The sequence below is a fragment of the Aptenodytes forsteri genome, unplaced genomic scaffold, assembly GCF_000699145.1.
Source record: "Aptenodytes forsteri isolate BGI_AS27 unplaced genomic scaffold, ASM69914v1 Scaffold121, whole genome shotgun sequence".
NCBI classification, from domain to species: Eukaryota; Metazoa; Chordata; class Aves; order Sphenisciformes; family Spheniscidae; genus Aptenodytes; species Aptenodytes forsteri.
The window spans coordinates 89500-107429 of NW_008796219.1; positions in this window are offsets into that span (position 1 = coordinate 89500).

Genomic DNA, 17930 nt, shown 5'->3' on the forward strand with positions numbered 1-17930 from the left:
CTTCTCTTACTTACTTCATTTTCATGTTAATTTTACAGTATTTTAATATTTTCCCTAATCTTTCTTTATAGAGAAGTATCTATAGAAGTTTTATCAAAAAGATAACTAATTCATCTGTCACATTAATAGTTTATATGTTTTCCTTCCATACAGAGCTGGGATGTTTTATACTAGGAAGCAGACAGATTTTTTTAAAAAACTTTTTCTGTGGCAGTGTCAGTGGAATCTACAAAACTGTTAGTCTCTGAGATAGCTAGAACAATGCAAAAGTAAATTATAGATTAGGACTAGTACTCTGAATATATTCTAATTGTGGAAGCAGGACAACTCAATTCATGTAGAAGGGACGATTATTTAAGTCAAACTTTGCTGTCAAAGGGGTAAACTTTTATACTGTACACCATGTCTCTTTTATGTGGCCACTTTCTACCTTGAATTATTTGCCTAGTGATAACATTGCTCACCAACGTAGCTAGTTCAGGTCAGTACTTCACACAGCAAATCAGAAATGCATTCATTCCTGGGTAGACTTGCCATTTGTTGATCTAGTTATATGTCTATGAGAGAAGATATATAGACACATACAGTTTTCCCAATTAAAATCGTCTAAAAGGTTCAAGCATACAATGATGGAATTTCACAGAAAACAAGATCAATTTAGTTCAGTGAGATATGGTTTTTCACAAAGACATTTTGATTAACACTAATTGCAGCATTTCTTTGTCTATCTTAAGCAGTTAAACTCTCCATTAGACTTTACATGATTGTGCCTAGTATTGACGCTCAGATGGCAGGCGTCCACTTCCTCATAAAATAATCTCCATCCACTTTATGTATTTTATGGCTTTCATTTTCTTTTAGTTCTTTGAACTTTTCCAATGTTAAAGAGACTTACTGAAAATTAACATATTTGGGCCAGAGTTCACCTTGTTTAGCTCTTTCAAAAGTGTGATAAAGATGATCCTGCAGCTTTTAAAGCATTTGCTTTTAGAAGTATTAAATACTGTGCGGGGTTACTGTGAAATGAAATATCTTCCTTCATTGTGTTATATGGATATGTCATCTGATTTTTTTTTTAAAGCCAAAAAGTTTTTATTGAACAATTCTGACTTTGACACAGTTATTGGTGATATGAGGATTTCCATTAGGTAACAGAAAGTGCTACAAGACAGCTTTCTTTAGGGTGAGTATCTTTGGGTTTCCTTTATTATAATTTGTCCATAATTTATTATTCCTTGTATCTGGAAATTCCTGTGTACATGGTCTAGTGCAATGCCACTTTTACCTACTTTCTTCTTGCTAACTTTACTATGCTAAAGGTAGAAGTTAACAGAATTTTGCTGTACAGTATTGCTACATTCAAAACTAAAATCTCTTTTCAGCCATTCCAACTGTTTCTGGATATTCTAATTGATAGTCAAACCAGCAGTACCAATCTATGGTGGCATCTTTGCAGAAGCTCCCATTTACCTTTCTTCCAGATAATAATAGTAGAACATATTGGTTTACAGGTACATAAGCAATTGCCACAAAAAAATATCTATTGTTTTACCTGTTTTGAGGCAACTACTGATTTTCAATGCTGTGGTAAGTCTACCTCATAATTAGGAAAAAAGTTGTACTCTTTGGCCTTGTGGCATAATTATTATAAATCAGAGCCAACTTGGTCTTCACTGCCCGCAGGCGATATTTCAGTGTTAATCAAAAACCTACTCTATTTCCTGGAAGAAGCTATTCTTTTCTCATGCATGCCCTAAACTGACTTAAGCCTCCCAAGTCTAATAATTCTGGAAAATGCCTGTGGCTGGCTGTCAGTTTTGTCCACAAAGGCACTGTAGCAGTCACCAGAGAGTTGGCCAATGTTGGCAAAGTGAAAATGAATTTACATTTAGACTGCTAAAAAAAATCTTTTGCTCTCATGGACTTCACCAGCTCTGGAAGCTGCTGAGGTGAGAAGGACCTGGGAGCACTAATCCATCACCAAATGGCTGTGGGATGCTTCTGCCATACAGCTGTGATAAGAAAAAATGCAGTGTTACAGTGTAACATGAAAGGTCTTTCAAGGTGTGCTGGTTTTGGCTGGGGTAGAGTTAATTTTCTTCATCGTAGCTGGTATGGGGCTATGTTTGTATTTGTGCTGAAAACAGTGTTAATAATACAGGGATGTTTTCATTATTGCTGAGCAGTGCTTACACAGAGTCAAGGCCTTTTCTGCTTCTCACCCCACCAGCGAGTAGGCTGGGGGTGCACAAGAAGTTGGGAGGGGACACAGCCAGGACAGCTGACCCCAACTGACCAAAGGGATATTCCATACCATATGATGTCATGCTTAGCAATAAAACTAGGGGGGAGGTTGGCCGGGGGGCTGCTGCTTGGGGACTGGCTGAGCATCGGTTGATTGGTGGTGAGCAATTGTTTTCATTTGCATCACTTCTCTCTATTGGGTTTATTTCTCTCTGTTATTTTCCTTTTCATTACAATTTTATTATTATTATTATTATTATTTTAATTATTAAACTGCTTTTTTCTCAACCCATGACTTTTCTCATGTTTACCCTTCCGATTCTCTCCCCCTATCCCACTGGGGGGAAATGAGCGAACAGCTGTGTTGTGCTTAGTTGGTGCTTGCCAGCTGGGGTTAAACCACAACACAAGCAAATCAGGAAAATATAAGAACCACCTTTAGGAGACCTTGCCTTGGAATACCATTCAAAATTCTGTTCCGTGTTTGCATTGCGTTCATGATCTGTATTCAGAAAGGATACCACAGAACTACCTGACATGGGCACAGATGTAGAGAAGGGCCATTAAAATGACTACCAAAATAAAACAGGTATATAATGATTTTTTTTTTCTTCTTTTGTAGATCGGCAAAAAGAAAGGATTAATCTGACTATTCCTGATGAACAGGTCAGTGTAAACACAAAAAAGTTAGAAAAAATATTTAAATTACAGGCCAATGACTTCATTTATGAAATAAGGATTATAACTAGATGAAAATTAGAAGACCTTTAAATGTTAAAGAAATCTATTTCTGGGACAGATTTTTATTCACTTTAATAGTAATAAGAAAATTGCTTTTAAGGGGGACCTTGGTAAGTTTACAAAAAGGATTGTTTTATCTGAGGGCTGTTATAACACAGGATTGAATTAAATGATAGAAGGTCTGTTTCATTTCTGCAATCATCTTGCATACACAAAACTCCCTCCCTTTACTGCTGTATGTCAGTACCCGTCTGGATCCAAGCAACAAGTGAATTCCATCTGGTTGAGACTCAGCAACAACATTGTCAAGCATGAAATACTGGATATTTGTAGATGCCCACAGAAAGTGTCTGCTGCTCAGCCAGGATGCATTAACTTTCGATGCCTGCTTCCATGTTGTTCAGCTATTTGCATTATCAAGCCTTCAAACAGGAGGCCAATTAACATTTTCAGCCTCAGGTCAGATGCACCAATTAATGCAACTGTGAGTTAAAATTGAAGGATATGATCTGGACCATGGGCCATTAAACTTTTACCTGCGTTAGCCAGAACAGGTTTTTTTTGTTTTGTTTTGGAAGGCTGGCTGTCAAAGGATTGTTAGACATCACCTTATAACTGCAGTAATCTATCCCTTCCCTGTTGAATAATATTTGAACCTTGTTCAGGTCTTGTTCAGGCAAAAATCTTTCCTATAAGTTGTCATAACTTACTGGTACTGAAAGGGGATCTACATTTTATTTAGAATATAACCCACGTGTGTACTGGATTCAGCTGGGATGGAGTTAAATTTTCTTCATAGCAGCTCGTATGGTGCTGTGTTTTAGATCTGTGACCAAAATAATGCTGATAACACACCAATGTTTTAGCTCTTGCTGAACAGTGTTTGCACAGCATCAAGGCCATCTGTTTCTCACTCTGCCCCCGCAGTGAATAGATTGGGGGTGCACAAGAGGTTGGGAGGGAACACAACCATGCAGATGACCCAAATTAACCAAAAGAGATATTCCATGCCATATAATATCATGTTTAGTAGTAAAATGCAGGAGAGCGGTGTTTAGGGAGGTTAGCTATCTTTGACATGGGAACTGGCTGGCCATCAGCCTACCTGTGGGAGGTGGTGAGTGATTGTGGTTGCATCACTTGTTTTGTTTTGTCTTCTTTCTTTCTTCTTCCCCTTTTCCTTTGCTTTTTAAACTATTTTTATCCCGACCCATGAGTTTTCTTGCTTTTACTCTTCCTTTTCTCCTCCCCTCTCCCACTGGAGGCCAGGGTGGGGGATAGTGAGTGAGCAGCTGTGTGGTGCTTAGCTGCTTACTGGGGTTAACCCATCACAATGTGAAACAGAATAGCTTCAGAAAAGTATCACAAGGTGCCATAGGATCTTTAACAATGTTGAATCCTCAGGATCTGGGTTTTTTTCAGATCATCTAACAGAACATTTGTTAATTTAAAAACATTGAGATGAGGCATGGAACATAAATAATCAGCACTGTCGCAGAAAAGGAGCCTACATGTGATGGCATTAGAATTTTTGCACTAAAGGTAAGAAGTTTTGCACTGAACGTATGGAGCATTGGCCTTAACTTGTGTACTGAATAAACACCAACAATTCAAGGAATGCAAAAGTGTCTACAGTTAGAAGAAATTTGATATATTATTTGCATTTATGTTGAAACACCTGAAAATAAAATACTTTCTTAATATCTATGTCAGTGTTCAGTTAAGCTAATATTACTTTCCATTCAAATAGGTAATGAATATATACATTACTTTAGATTAAAATAATTCAACTGATAGAATATTCTTTTCAGCAGTTATGAATACTTCATCCAAAGGGATCCACTTTTCATGCACAAAAAGAGAGAAAAAGAATCAAGGAGATGTTCTATAAAACCTTGAAAACTTCCTTGGTGTTTTTTTGCCAAATGCTGTTGATTAACATTCCAGCCATGTCATGTAAAATATCCAAATTATAGTACTACTGTGCATGACAGAGATTAATGAAAATGTACTTAATAACAGAAAATCTATGAAAAGGATGTTTTGTTAAAATTAGGAAAGCCTTTTTTTACTAAGTGCTCAAATAACTGAAAGAAAATTAATTATGTTATTAGTCAAAAAAGCAACAGTTTATTTGCTAATATTGGCTACAAGGTATTTTCTGCAATGGTTGTCTTCTATCATTTAAATTTTTGTAAGTGTAGTGGCCAAAACACTTGTGATTCACTGTGAATATATTAAGATTTGATGGCAGTCTCCTAATGAACAGAATAGAGTGAGAATGGAGCACCTGGCCATGCTTAGACTTGCTCTCCACCTGTATATACTTGGCCTTGTGCTGCTTGCTAGCAATATATTAATAAACATTAAGAGGATATGTTGAATTGTAAATTAAATCAATTGAATGGTGTATAATTTTTCCATATAGAACTCTTATTCATATAAATCAAAATAAAACTAAGCTGCAATTGGATCTGTTCAAACCTGTAGCTGTCAACGCCTCTACAAGTTTTACAGAATCTACTCAAGTGTACATCTTTCCCCTATTGTTCAACATGGAAAATGAAACAATAAGAACAATAACACCACAGATGGAGCTATGAGTTTAAAACTAGTCAATAAAACTTTTCCAGATAAAGGAGTTCATGCCTTTCATAGATGGATGCAACTGGCCATCTGGCAAATAGAATAAATGTTCTGTGAAGTTCATTTTTATCAGTGTGTAGGGAAAATGTATTTAGAACCTTTTAAATTGTGCTATAAAGAGAAATTAAGGATATAATGATTTACTGTGCTGTACTTCAAAAAAGTAGGAATCAGTAGTGTAGCAGTGGGGCAAGAGTGTCTTCACCAAAAAGTCAGCCAGGCTTTAAACTAGACTTACTAGGGGAAGAGGATGGAGTTTTGAGTAACAGGGAAGAGCCAGGGAATGCTGATGTATTAGGAACTAACAGGGAAACACCTGTGAAATGCCTCAAAGGAATTAGGGTGTGCCTCTCTAAAATGGTGACACAGTCAATAGCCCAGCTGAAGTGACTCTATATTAAATGCATATAACGGGTAAAAAACAGGATGAGCTGGAAGCCACTGTGCAACTAGAAATCTAGGATCTAATCACTATCACTGAAACCTGGTGGGATGAATCACATGACTGGATTGCCGCAATTGATGGCTTTATACTGTTCAGAAGGGACAGGCAAAGAAGGAGAGACTGGGGTAGGGGTTGCCTTCTATGTAAAAAAATTGATTGCACAGAGCTATTTTTGAAAGACAGCAATGAACAGGTTGAGAGCTTATGGGTAAAAATTAGAGGCTAAGCCAACAAAGGAAACCTTGTGGTTGGTGTTTACTACAGGCCACCTGATCAAGAGGAGGATGTTGATGAAGTGTTCTTACTTCTACTACAGGAAGCACCACGCTCACAGACTCTGATCTTGCTGGGGAACTTCAATCACCTGACATCTGCTGGAAAAGCAGCACAGCAAGCTGTAAGCAGCCCAGGAGACTCTTTGAGTGCATCAAGGATAACTTCTTAATCCAGGTGATAGCCCGACCAGAGGAGAAGTATTACTGGACCTGTTGCTTACCAACACAGATGAACTAATTAGAGAGGTCATGATTGGTGGCAGCCTGGGCTGCAGTGATCATGCCCTGATGGAATTCATGATCTTGAGGGATAAGGGCCAGGGGAAGAGTAGAGTCAAGACTCTGAATTTTAGGAGAGTGAACTTTCAGTTCTTTAAGGAATTTGTGGATGGGACCCCCTGGGAAGCTGCCCTCAGGGATAAAAAAGCTGAACAGAGCTGCCAGTTCTTTCTTAGAACATCTTTCTTAGAACACAAGAGCTCTCGATTACCATGTGTAAGAAATCAGGCAAGGAAGGCAGGAGACCAGCATGGCTGAGTAAGGACCTCCTGGTCGACCTAAAGTGTAAGAAGGAAGCGCATAGACAGTGGGACCAGGGACATGTATCCTGGGAAGAATATATTAATGTTGCCCAGGTGTGTAGGGATGCGGTCTAAGCTAAGGCACAGTTGGAGCTGAATTTGGTAAGGAATGTGAAGAGTAATAAGAAGGGCATTTACAGGTACATTGGACAGAAAAGGAAGATTAAAGAATAGAATAGAATAGAATAGAATAGAATAGAATAGAATAGAATAGAATAGAATAGAATAGAATAGAATAGAATAGAATAGAATAGAATAGAATAGAATAGAATAGTTCAGCTGGAAGGGACCTACAACAATCATCTAGTCCAACTGCCTGACCACTTCAGGGCTGACTTGAAAATGTACCCCTCCTGAGAAATAAAACAGGAGAACTAGTGATAAGGAGAAGGCTGAGGTACTTAATTTCTTTACCTCAGTTTTCACTAGCACTCACTCTTCCCACATCTTTCAAGTTCCTGAACCTCAAGGCTGGGAAAATAAAGTACTTCCCATCTTAAGAGAAGATCATGTTCAAGACCACCTGAGGAACCTGAACATACACAAGTCCATGGGACCTGACGAGATGCATGCCAGGGTCCTGAATCGGAATTGGCAGATGTAGTTGGTAAGTCACTCTCCATCATATGTGAAAAGTCATAGCAGTCAGGCAAAGTCTCAGTGACTGCAGAAAAGGGAATATCACAACCATTTTTGAAAAGGGTAAAAAAGAGAACCCTGGGAACTACTGAGCAGTCAGCCGCACCTCTGTGCCCAGTAAGATCAAGGAACAGGTCCTCTTGGAAAACATGTCAAAGCATATGGAAGACCAGGAGGTGATTAGAGCCAGCCAATATGGCTTCACTAAGGGCAAATTGTGCCTGACTAACCAAATAGCCTTCTACAATGGAGTGACTGGATCAGTGGACAAAGGAAGAGCAACTATTGTCATCTACCTGAACTCCTGTAAGGCCTTTGATACGGTCCCCCACAACATTCTTGCCTCTAAATGGGAGAGACATGAATTTGATGGATGGACTATTAGATGGATAAGGAATTGGCTGGATGGTCATATCCAGAGAGTTACAGTCAATGGCTCAATGTTCAAATGAAAACCAGTAACGAGTGGTGTCCCTCAAAGGTCCATACCGGGACCTTACTATTTAATATCTTCATCAAATGACATAGTGGGATTGAGTGCATCGTCAGCAAGTTTGCAGACGACACCAAACTGAGTGGTTCAGTTGATATGCTAGAGGAAAAGGATGCCATCCGGAGGCCTGACAGGCTTGAGAAATGAACTTCATGAAATTCAACACGGCCAAGTGCAATGTCCTGCACCTTGGTTGGAGCAGTCCCCAATATTAGCACAGACTGGAAGATGAATAGAGTAGAGCAGCCCTGTGGAGAAGGACTTGGGGATGCTGGTGGATGAAAAATTGGACATGCGCTAGAAATGTGCACTTGCAACCCAAGAAAGCTAACCGTATCCTGGGCTGCATCCAAAGAAGCGTGGCCAGCAGGTCGAGGCAGGTGATTCTGCCCCTCTGCTCCACGCTGGTGAGACCCCACCTGGAGTACTGTGTCCAGTTCTGGGGCCCCCAGACTAAGAAAGACATGGACCTGTTAGAGCAGGTCCAGAGGAGGACCATGAAATGATGAGAGGACTGGAACACCTCTCCTATGAAGAAAGGATGAGAGAGTTGGGGTTGTTCAGCCTGGGAAAGAGAAGGCTCCGGGGAGACCTTATTGTGGCCTTTCAATATACAAAAGGGGGATTATAAGAAAAACAGAGAAAGGCTTTTTAGCAAGGCCTGTAGTGACAGGACAAGGGACAAGGGTTTTAAACTGAAAGAGGGTAGATTTAGACTGGGCATAAGAAGGAAATATTTTATGATGGGTGTGGTGAGACACTGGAACAGGTTGCCCAGAGAAGCTGTGGATGCCCTATCATTGGAAGTGTTGAAGGTCAGGTTGGATGGGGTTTTCATCAACCTGATTTAGTGGAAGATGTCCCTGCCCGTGGCAGGGGGCTTGGAACTAGATGATCTGTAAGGTCCCTTCCAACCCAAAACATTCTATGATTCTATGATTCTAGATTTTATGATTCTATGATTCCACACTTTTGAGAGTGCAACATGCACAATTGCTTTCAATATGGAAGAAAAGAATAAGGAAGTTAGCAACGAAAATGGCTAGCTCTCTCTCTGTGCACACCTATAAGTTGACATATTGATATTATAGCTTTAAAAAGCTAGAAAATAACGCTTATTTCCATCTTAATTATTTTGAATAATTAGATTCACTTCTTGAGGACATTTTTCATACTACCACTACTTTCATACTACTTTTTCTCATTTTAAACAATAAATAAATGTTGATTATATGACTTTGTTTAGCGTACTAAAAGAGAAATAGCAATCTGTAATTTAACTAAATAAATATTTTATGTTACTTTTTCATAATGATCAAAATTTCATAACAATTGCCAAAGTAGTTCTTTGGCAATCAGATGCTTTCAAAAACAGGTTATATAACAACTAAATTTTTAACTGCCACTAAAAAATTTATCTACGGGGTTTCAAGATAAATTGTATATTTCAAATTGTTCATAGTTTTATAATTAAATCTAGCATATAGAAAGCAAAATCAATGCTTAGGTAAAATGCATTAGTAGAGATTTACTTTCAGTACTAGTTGCAGAATATGGAAGAGCAGTACTGTATTTAGCTTCAGAATTTGTACCTTTCAAGTAATTTTCAATATATGACCACTAGCAACAATTGTGCTACAGGATTCTCCAAGAAGTTTTATAAGAGACACATTAATGTTTCTGACCCAAAGAAACCGATATGTCAGTATCTGGTTATTTCAAATGGCTTCTGTAAATTTTAGGTGCCATCAGCCTCTCTGCATATACAGATATTCTTGCTCCTTCTTCTGATTTCACTCCAAATACAAAACATTCATTTTCATTACCACCAAGCATTTTACATATAGATTTCTATATTTGAAATCAAGGGTTCATTATCTGTTGAGTTTTTTCCTTTACTTCATCTGAGAATAGCATCTGACTTTATATCAAATATCATACCAAACTCATACCAAATCATATAGATTTTTAGAATATAAATTTATGACTTCTTCAAGGTTTCATTTAAAATGTATTATGATTGACTTCCTTTTGCATATTAAACATCAAAATGATCAGTTAAAAGAGGCCATGGTTATTCTGTCTCATTCATCCAGGTCTTCAAGAGCTAGACCATTTTTGTACTGTGACTGCCTGAGAATACCTAGCAGAAGGTCATTTTATGGCATTACAAGCAGCGTGTATTCATTTTATGATTTTCTAAATTGCCTATGGAAAAGAGTAATCACAATAGCACACCTGACACTTGAATGCAATTAGTATGTGAACTGATCATGCCTAGTTATGTGCAAATAACCAGTTAGGTATATGAATAGTTGCCTATTGAAAATACAAGCATACAAAGGAAAAAAAAACCCCAAGGCTTTTTATGCAAGGATACTGTCCTGGTTTTGTCAAATGACCTAAAAATAAGTAAATAGTAATAAGAAGAAGATTAAGAATAAGAAAAAGAATAAGACAAGATTACAAAAACAATCAATACATTACTGTGCTGCAGAAGTACTTAATGGCCTAATGGTAGGTCTCAAATATTTATTCATATTCTATATGTAAAATATAGAACCAAATTCAAACCTTAGTTAATTCAGCTGAAATCAATGCAGTAGTTATAAGGGGTAACTCTTTTCAATCTTTAGGCAGCAACTATATAAGTAGTTGTAGATCATATGAACCTATGATTAGGCAAGCCCTAGATACAGAAAATGAATCTTTTTTCACTTAAATTCACTTATCATTCAAATTCATATTGTAACACTGTATTGATAAGCTATAAGAATATAGAAAGAATAATAACTGATGCTGAAAGAAAAAATACCAGGTAAAGTGTGGTTGGCTTAAATTTTTAATGTTCCAATTCTTAAACTCAGCTCTTGCTATCTCGTACATTGTCATTTTCCAATATGTTTTTATAGTAAGTATTAGGAAGTATGTCATATATTGGAGTGATCATCTCAGCTTTTAGTGAAATAATACTGCATGTTTTTCCATCCCAGTCACACTCTATACAGTCACATGATGTACAGTCACATACTGTGATTTACAACGAACAAAAACTACTAAAGACAAACCCTATTTGCTGCCCCAAACAGGTAGCAATATCTGGGCTTCAGTAGGTCCATTATTCTGAACTAGTATGCTGTGGCTTGTTCTATTATTGTTTTTGAGATATGCAGAATGGTCATTGTAGAAGGCAGAAAAAAATAGCCCCCACTGATTATTCAGTTTTATGTCAGAGGAAGTAAAAGAAGCTGTTGTGGTTGAACCCGGCAGGCAGCTAAACACCACACAGACATTCACCTATTTCCCCCACCCCAGTGGGATGGGAGGGAGAATCAGGAAAAAAAAGTAAAATTTGTGGGTTGAGATAAAGACATTTTAATAGGACAGAAAAGGAAGGGAAAATAATAATAATGATAAAAATATACAAAATAAGTGATGCACAATGCAATTGCTCACCACCCGCCAACTGATGCCCAACCAGTCTCCGAGCAGCAGTCACTGCCCCCATAGCTAACTCCCCCCAGTTTATATACGGAGCATGATGTCAGTCCAAAACGCAGCACTGTACAAGGTACTAGTAAGAAAATTAACTTTATCCCAACCAAAACCAGGACAGAAGCACAGGTGAAGGGCTGAAAAATACTAACTGAAGGATGTTTTCAAGTGCAGTAATGCACTTTTTCACGCTGAAAGAAGACTAGAAGCTAAGATCTGGCAAATAAAATACAAACTGCACTAAGATGACAAGACAGCACTGTACCAGCTACTAGGAAGGAAATTAACTCTATCCCTGCAGAAACCAGGACAAAAGCACAGGTGAAGGGCTGAAAAATACTAACTGAAGGATGTTTTCAAGTGCAGTAATCAGCGTGAAAGAAGACTAGAAGCTAAGATCTGGCAAATAAAATACAAACTGCACTAAGATGACAAGAAATATTGAAGAAAGTTGGCCATGAGGAGAAGGAGAAGGTGAAAGCAGAGATTCAGGAACAATATAAAATAATGGGGGATAAGGTTGAGCAACACCCAGTTTCTGAAGCTGATTCTTCCAATGACATCAGTAAAAGTTTTGTTACAAACCACAACAGGAGAGGGATAGAGCTTTCTTTGTACTAACTGTAACCTTGACAATTTTATGCATGGTTCATAACATCTGCTTCAATGAACAGCAGCTGGCTAATAACTTGCCAAAAATACCAGCTGAATTAGAAAGCTGTGAATCACTGAACTCTACCAATTACATGCTCAAATCTTTCCGTGAACATCAAAGTTCCATGTATACAAGTATAGTGAGCATTTGTAGTATCAGTGTCCTACAGAAATGAAATGCTAGTAGTACATTTTGCAGTCTATGCCATTATTCTCTGGTAAAAATTATAAATATATAATTGTGGGCTCTATGTTTTGATTAGTTTTTGGTGGGTCACTTTGGGCAAACTATTAGAATATATTTATTTCCTGTATTTGATAGACTGGTAATACAGCTTGTAATTTGTTGTAAAGTTGCCTAGTGCTTTGGTGGATGTCTCTCAGTAATCCACAAAATGAAATTGATTCACATATAACTGTGACTTTTGTTGGAATCTTTTGGGACTTAAGCCTTTGAGGTAGGTGCTAGAAAGCCTTTGTGAAATATTAAGCAACAACTATTCCAATTGGTTTTGTTTCCAATATAGAGGTCTTCAGAAGTCTTCAGAAACTTGCATACTCAGATTGTTGCTAAACATCTTATTTCATAGGAACTTTTGGATTTAAATGAATACTGAGTTGAATTCTTAGGGCTGTAATTTGAGACCAAATGTTTGACATAAATATCTACATGAGATACAGAAACCCCACTTAGACATTTCCAATCTAGGCACCACGGTGTCTAAATAAATAGCTACCTGGCCCCATGAGTGTGATTCAGAACACGTAATTTAGATACTTACACTTCTTATATGACATACGGGAAGGATGAAGTGATGAAGAGTGATTAATGACTATGAAGAGTGATTCAGAAAGATTACATGCTGAACATACACCTGAAGTAATCTATCATCAGAATGTTTTAATGCTTTCAAGCCACAATAGCTGTAGGAGGAGCTGCTGGAACAACATTTTGCAATTAGCCCAAAGTCTTAACTCACCCAGGGAGTAGGAAGCCAATACTGAACTCCAACCTTAGCCTTAGAAAGCTGAAAGACATATTCCTTGCTTCTCAGATGAGTGCTTTACTCACTTGTCTACAAAATATTTGGAGAAGGCACCAGTCTTGAACAAAGATGGAGAATCATTGTTCAGCCAAGAATGTAATTATTAATGATCCAAATAAAGCAAATGAAATACAGACTGATTTTGGTTAAGCAGTCAGTGAACTAAACTCTGGGATGGGCATGTGAAGACTTCCATGCAAAAGACTGGGTCAGATATGACGCACCTTCAGCTAAGGAGGGAATTGAAGTCAAACTCTCTTTCATTTACATTTTAGCCAAGTCACTCTTATGCCCCTCACCTTTTCCATTTATGTTTTTGAGATAAACTGAAAAAACCTTCCATGCTAATCTATGGTTTTAAAATGGTCACAGCCTAAATCAACTCAGCCTCTTGGAAAAGTGTTAATTTCTCTCTGAATCACGATCGTGCTTGTATAGGTACTGATATACAGGAGAAAATAAGGAAATTATAACCTGCTCATGTCCAATCCAAACAGGTATTGTTGTGCAGCACCTCATCTAGTAAGGTTAGGGTTACTTCTGTCCCCCAGGAATTAAAGTGGGGCACTTCTGTCATGAGTAGCCAGCCAGGGAACTTCTAGCCTATGGTGTCACAAGGTGAAACCTACACAAAAGCACTGCTTAGAATAAACAAGACCTGGACTATATCTGCTCAACTCGATCTGATGCTGGAATAACAAAGCAGAACAGGTAATAATTATATGGAAGATTTGCCGAAAAGATCTATACTACATCTGTCCCATTATAACTGTTAGCACTCAAGAAGGAAACAATGAAGCCCAGAGGCACTCTTAACTTTACATCCTTGCAACACATTTGGGGCAGGAGGGGGATAGCAACCCAGGTAATAACCCCCAATTGGCTTTATATATGGAGAAGGTCAAAGAGATTGGAATGGGCTTGTTTTGAACTAGTGAGACCATTGACTTTTTATAAAGACAATCGAAGTTAAAAAGCAATAAATGGATAAACAGTGAGAACACATCCACAGGTGTCCGACAGCTTGCAGAAGTGTGTTTGTGTTGTAGAACATAAATCTTTGACTAGAAATCACTATCCACCCACTATACCCATAAATGTTAGATTTTATGTCACTCAGTGGTATGGTCTCTCAGCTACCCCTCCCTAAATTCACCATGACAATCAGGCCACACTTGCATGACCTGTCTCATCACATTGAGAGCACCTATCACTAGATTGTCATTTGTTTCTGGCAAAATGAAGTTTTATTTTATTTTCCAGTCTCAGAATGAGAATGAACACATCAATATTCACTTGTCAGGTAAGGATTGGTAATGCTCTGTGAATACAGAAGAATCTGTGTACATGTGTGCATACACATGCATTCAGAAGAGTGGGGTTTTTTTCTAATCATTTTATGCACGCATTTTATGCCTTGCAAATTTAATACTATCTTTATCTTGCCCCCCCCCGAAGACTGTTGCACATACAGCAACAGTTACTGGGAGCATTTAAAACTTCATTAAACTTAAAATTCAGTCATCTGAAAAATATTATATTTAACAAATTACAAAATGTCTTAAGGCTGATAGAGATGTTTCATTTAGGGCCAGTCACTACCACTAGCAATTTAGCAGAACATGTTCCTGGAAGGTGAGAATGATCTTTCTTGATTGAACAACTTCTCATGGTTATTCCTCTGCCAGTGGAATGAGGAATTCTTTATGTGATGCAGCTGTTGAACATCATAGAACAGTAAATTACTCTAACTACTCTATTTGCCAAAGAGCCCTAAGGTTTTTTTAGTATGTTTTCTTTTTTATTTTCTTTAAAAAAATATATATATATATGAACTGACTGTACCTGGAGATTCTCCTGTTAACAGCCTTAGAAAATGGAAGCTCTTATCACAGAATAGCTGGTAGCAATACAAGCATATTCACTATAACTGCGTGCCTAAGCCAAATCAAGGAAGGAGAAAGGGTTGTTTAAATTCTGTCCCTGTTCACTTCTTGGCTGCTTTGTTAATGCTGTTAACAATCTGCAAACTGTGATAAGTCTGGATAGAAAACGTGCTAGTACTACAAGAAATTTTTACACAGCCAGCCCCTGTAAAGAGAGGGCTTTTAATTACTGTTAGTGGGCTAGGCTGGAATTATTATCATTGAGACAAAATTTCCTTTAAATATTAACCAGCTTTTGAATTATTTGTTCTCTGAAACAAAGACCACCAAATCCATCCTTAAACAAACAGTTGGAAGCAGTATAGGGATAAGATATAAATAAATAAAGAAGAATTTGAGCAGAATCAAAGTGCCCAATAACATACTTATGATTCAGCCCTTTCTTTTTGTCCTTTCCTTTCTCCTCTGCATCTAGTCTTACCTGTGCTTCTGCTATTCAGCTACCACTTCACTTGATACAAATTTGAATACCATTGCTAATGAACCCTTTAAAAATTCTCTACGGTACTAACTTTCTGCACAAGCCCAGAAACACGATGTTTGAACAGTGCTGTGACTATCTACTGCCTTGACAAGGCACAGGAATTAGAAGGAATAACTCCTACACACTCTGAGGGACCCTGATCTCAAATTGGTCCTGATTCACTCTGATAGGATCAGGTACCTTTCAAAATAAAGCTGCAATCACTTTTTTTAAGAACAGTCGTGGATGACAGTAACCCCAAATATAGGAGCTTTATCTAGAGGTTACAGGATCCTCTCAGAAATGTGTAGACATGGGCTAAATTCTCTCCACAGACTTAGGAGGGTTAAAAGCTGTTTAGAACATTAAAATTCCATAAATAAATATTTCCAAAATCTTGAAATGACAGATACCTCACTTTAAAAAGTGTGGCTCTAATTTTAGATTACTGCAAGTGGGACTTTCAAAGGAAACTAAATTGCTTAAGCTCACCAGGTTCAGTAACTTTCAATGGGATTTTTACTTTGTCCCTTAGGTACTTTTAAGAATCCTTCCTCTGATCATAATTTAAACACTTGTATTAAAGTGGTAGGTTTTTAGAAGCAGTGAGTAACAAGAGTTTCCACTGACTTCAGTGGGAACTAATTAGCTCAGAAAATAAGGCCACTTTTATCAAAGTGTTGGAATTTCAGCACTCAAATCTAAAGTCTTTGACTGAAATGTTTAAAGTCAATCTGTGATTTCAGAAAAAAACCCACAACAATGGATAAATAAAAAAAATAAAAGTAAATCTTGAAAGCTTTCCCCAGTGTGGTATGTAATGAGCTCCTTGTGGAAATGCAAAGTAGCAGACAAGGGCTTGGCACATGCCTCTTATGAGGGAAAACATGAAAGAAAAACTACCTTGGAGCTATTCTGCAGGGGCTATTCCAGCCTTACGCCTAAAAGTTGATTCTGTTGATAGGAAGTGAATAACAGGGAAGGAGTAGAAGTGAGAATGTCCCATGAAGCTATTTTATCCCAATTTCCTCAGGAACTGAGACTTATGTGACCATGTTATCTCTGTGCATTTGTGCATATTCAAATATTTTTCAAGTATTTTTTCAAGTAATTTACCAAGTTCAACTATATTTTTATGGCAAATTCTCAGGCTTCTAAGATTCATAACAATATGCAGCCTGATTGAAAGACAGTGACTGCCTCACTGTTCCCATTTAGGTAAAGTATGCCTCATGCAAGGAAGGAGGAAGACACCTCATAAATACCCTCACACTGGAATAGTTTAAAGCCAAAATCATGTCTTATTATATACACTAAACAGTGACAGTGACTGAAAAGTGGAATCTTCTGCGAATTCCAAATGGGGGTTTTATGCCCATATATAATTCATTGGAAAAATCAGTCGGTTGAATCCATTAGAGAGAAAGCTTCAGTTAGTAAAGGGGGCCATAGACATCTCAGCCTATCTGAGAAACATTAGATTGTTTAGGGAAAAAGATCTTAATTAACACATGGAGACACTAACAGTGGCACAGTCAAAACATACTGATACTGTCTCTGCTAGAGAAGGTCCTGCACAGACATGCCGAGATGCACAGCAGTTGCAAAGAGTTGCCAAGGAGACCAGGGCAAAAATTGTTGCCTTTACTGCCTGTCAATTAGTAATTGTAGGACTTAATGATATGAGGTTGTCACTAACCAAGTGGTGAAAAAGAATTATCCGACTAAATTATATTATCTATCTTTTCTAGGTAGCTGAGTCTTTGTAAGTTCACAAGGTGTAAAATGGTCAGATGAACCATGTTAAGAGGTAGATGAAAGTAGTGGGCTTCAGGACCCAGAGTAACCATGGTTCATGAACTACTTTCATGAACCATGAAAGTAGTGGGCTTCAGGACCCAGAGTATTTCTCCAGTCCCAGCACCATGCATGTGAGGATGCTCCAGTGCCATGCCCAGTAGCCAGGCCCACAGGCAGGCACACACAGCAGTAACATGGTCAGCCACACAGATCAAGATGAACAGAGCGCAGTGCCTTTACCAACACCCACACCCACATAAACACAAACTGCTCACATAAAAGTAAGCATCACAGATGGTCTGATCGTCTTCCTCCTCTCTCACTGATGAGGACTGGTGTTCACTAGGGTTCACATGCACACAGAGAGCCCATCTGTAGCTGGTTTCAGACAACTGAACTATCCAGACTTCCCAGACCCCCAGGCCCCTTGTCGTGGTTTAACCCCAGCCGGCAACTAAGCAC